Below are 3,917 nucleotides of genomic sequence, written 5' to 3' on the forward strand. Positions count from 1 at the left end.
TTTCTACATGCGAAAGCAGAGCAGGGAGAGCAAGCACACTACCATAACATACAAAGCCATCTACAACCAGCCCAAAAACATACATACCTACAGGACTCACTCACGCACTGCCATTGTGTTATGGATGAGCAAGTCTAGTGTGTGAGAGAAAATGCAGACAAGTTGAGGTAAAGTGCTGACCCCATGCTGTGAGGAACAGGTCGAGGAGCTAATAACTGGGCAATGCAGCACCAAGTACGACTCTACTACTACTACCTGTGATGCATCATTGTTGATCCATGGTAGATAATAGTAAAGATTAGAATCCATGATTTTGATACAGAAGTTACCTAGCCTGGTAGCCTAGCATAGAACAGCACTACATAGTACTTGGCCAGCAAATTTGAGCAATTCAGTGACCGCATCGCATGACAACAAATATAAAAACTATGAACAACATTGCATACGATGTGTGACAACAGAGAACACATTTGACAATGCAGAACGCATGCGCAACCACACATCCCATAACAGGGTTACAATCTAGAGGCAGTTAGCTAGCTGCTACCAGATCGCTCACTCATCAATATAGAACTGCAAAAGAGCAAAAGAAATAAATCAACGAGAGCATAAGGCATACTGTAGCCATCTAGCTAGATTCATCTTGAGACTTATCCTTGTGCTTCTGTAGCATCTCGATAACTTGGTCCAGGGGTGGGTCTCCGGGCCTCCGAAAAACCCGGTCGCCGATCTTGAACTTGTACGCCTCCGGCTGCACAGAATGAACTCCTTCAACTACAAAACACATACATCCATGCATGTATACACTTGAGCTAGCATGCACCAACCAGTGTGTAACTAACCAACTACTCCAGCTAATTAACTTCAAGCATGAACAATTAACCAATTAAACAATACAGAAACTAGCATAATGATCTATAAACAAAATGGGAAGTAAGCAGACATGACCTGGAGGTCGTTGGAGAGCTCGGGCGTGACCTGGAGGTACTTGGTCTTGTCCTTGAGCCCGGCCATGGCTACCTTCTTCCCCGAACATGGACACATACACCTTGCACACCTGCAGACACAAACCGGAGCAGAGACAAGGAACTCAGCATCCCAGATTGTAGCGCAGCCGCATCGTTTCGAGGGAGAGTCCGGGCATGACCTGGAGGTCGTTGGAGAGCTCGACGTCGGCGATGGTGGTGGGGGAGGAGAGGTAGCGGTCGGCGCCGAGGGCGGCCTCAGGGAGGACGGCGCGTTGCATGATGGGGTCGCGGGTCAGCATGTCCGCCAGCTCCCGCTAGATCTGCTTCGCCACCATTCGCACCCGTCGCTCCTTGGCCATGCACCGCACCATGCGCAGCCGCCGCACGGAGATGGGCGCCTCGGCGGCGAGGGCCCGTGGCAGCGACGGGGACACCAGCGGCCATCACGGGAACATCCTCGCTGGCTTCATGGTGGTGGGGGATTTTGCGCCGCGGTGAGGCCGTCGGCCGTCGCTGTGGGGAGTGGGAAGGGGAGGGGCGAGAGGAGGAGGGCATGGGGAACGGCGACGAGCTTCGTCGGAGGGAGGTGGTAGCGGCGACGCGAGACAGCGAGGAAACGGGGGATCTGGATGGTGGAAGGAAGGATGGCCAGCGCTGGGGGCGATGAAGAGGTCGACGACGGCGGGGGTGGGGGAGGCCGGCGGCGGGTTTGGGATGGCAGAGAGAGGGAGGTCTGGGTCGGGGAGAGGGGGATCTGGGAGGAGGTGGCGGCAGCGAGGATCTGAGGGAGGAGGAGTGCGGCGGCTGCGAGGAGAGGGGGGGTGCGATGGGGGGGTCGATGGGATCTGACCTAGGGTTTGGGCTGCGGGTGGGGGTATCTCTTTTTCATTTTATTTTCTTTTTTCTGTAGATAGATGGATGGATGGATGTGGGATGGAGAGATGGATGGATGGATGGATGGGCGCCATGTCATCAATCCGTGGGAAGAGTCGTGATTGGTTCGAAAAACCAGTGATTTAAAAAAATGTCTAAGTACTAAAAATAGAGGGATTTTGTGAAGTAGCTAACAAAAATATTTTGCAAAATGGCACCACACAAATTTTCACTAGATTTAGACCACATTTTATGGATAAGGACCAATTTCTATGCATTTCTGATCTTTCTAGCTATTTTTAATCATTTTCCGAGTGCCCAAAATGACTTTTTTTGTGAAGGACCTACCACATATTTGTTGCAAAATTGTATCAAATCAATTTTCTAAAATACTAGGACATATTTAATGCACAATTGACCAAATGATTGGGTGTGAAAATTTTTGATCCACCTCTCATGAAAATGACAAATTTCTGCTCATTCAGCAGGAAACAGGTCAAATTTGAACTGCAGCATCCTCATTGTTTGTTATTTATTTTTTCCAAAAATCATTTCTAGGTACAAAACTATCTATTTAATCAGAGAAACACCAAAAAAATTCCAAGATTCAAGCACTAGCTAGGAACGGTCATTCCCGTCGTTTTGACCACATTTTGAAACGGGCATAAAAAATTCAAAAAAATCAAAAAAATTGGGAAACCTTCGCATTGTGTCATTATATGTGGCCAAGTTCCTAGGAAAAATAACAAACTTGTAATACGGCAGTTATTTTAAAAAAGTGTTCTCTTTTTTTTAGGGGATAAAAAAGTGTTCTCAGAAACGAGCTATCACGTGTGGAGATCAATGGCTTTCAAGCCAAATGATCAATCTTATGGCCACATCCATGGCATAGTTTGTTCAAATGATCTCATATTGTGCACAAGGGTGCATATTGGAATGGCAAACAATGTTGCCTAAGGAAGTTTTCATTTTCTTTGGACAAAAAAACCATTTTCCATTTTTTGAGTGCCCAAAAGGAGGTTTTTTGTGAAGGACCTCCCAAATAATTATTGCAAAATTGGACCAAATCATTTTTATAAAATACTAGGCCATATTTAATGGACAATTGACCAAATGGTTGGGTGTAAAAATTTTCGATCCACCTCTCATGAAAAAGACAAATTTCCGCCGATTCAGCTAGAAGCGGGTCAAATTTGAACTGTAGCTGCCTTGTAGTTTGCTCTTTATTTTTTCCAAAAATCATTTCTAGGTACATAAGTATCTATTTAATCATAGAAACACCAAAAAAATTCCAAGATTCAACCACTAGTTAGGAACGGTCATTCCCACCGTTTTGACCGCATTTTGAAACGGGCATAAAAAATTCAAAAAAAATCAAAAAATTGGGAAACCTTCGCGTTGTGTCATTATATGTGGCCAAGTTCTTAGGAAAAATAACAAACTTGTAATACGGCAATTATTTTTAAAAAGTGTTCTCAGAAACGAGCTATCACGTGTGGAGATCAATGGCTTTCAAGCCAAATGATCAATCTTATGGCCACATCCATGGCATAGTTTGTTCAAATGATCTCATATTGTGCACAAGGGTGCATATTGGAATGGCAAACAATGTTGCCTAAGGAAGTTTTCATTTTCTTTGGACGAAAAAACCATATTCCATTTTTCGAGTGTCTAAAAGGAGGTTTTTTTGTGAAGGACCTACCAAATAATTGTTGCAAAATTGGACCAAATCATTTTTCTAAAATACTAGGACATATTTAATGCACAATTAACCAAATGGTTGGGTGTAAAAAGTTTTGATCCACCTCTCATGAAAAAGACAAATTTCCGCTGATTCAGGTGGAAGCGGGTCAAATTTGAACTGTAGCTGCCTTGTAGTTTGCTCTTTATTTTTTTTCCAAAAATCATTTCTAGGTACATAAGTATCTATTTAATCATAGAAACACCAAAAAAATTCCAAGATTCAACCACTAGCTAAGAACGGTCATTCCCGCCGTTTTGACCGCATTTTGAAACAGGCATAAAAAATTCAAAAAAATCAAAAAATTGGGAAACCTTCGCATTGTGTCATTATAT

At 44.0% G+C, this 3,917-nt stretch overlaps 1 pseudogene; it reads right to left on the reverse strand.

The window, feature by feature from the left end:
• Positions 1–555: 555 nt before the first annotated feature.
• Positions 556–1,507, reverse strand: LOC125546867 (annotated as a pseudogene).
• Positions 1,508–3,917: the final 2,410 nt, after the last annotated feature.

This window comes from Triticum urartu, chromosome 3 (assembly GCF_003073215.2).
Source record: "Triticum urartu cultivar G1812 chromosome 3, Tu2.1, whole genome shotgun sequence".
Classification (NCBI taxonomy): Eukaryota; Viridiplantae; Streptophyta; class Magnoliopsida; order Poales; family Poaceae; genus Triticum; species Triticum urartu.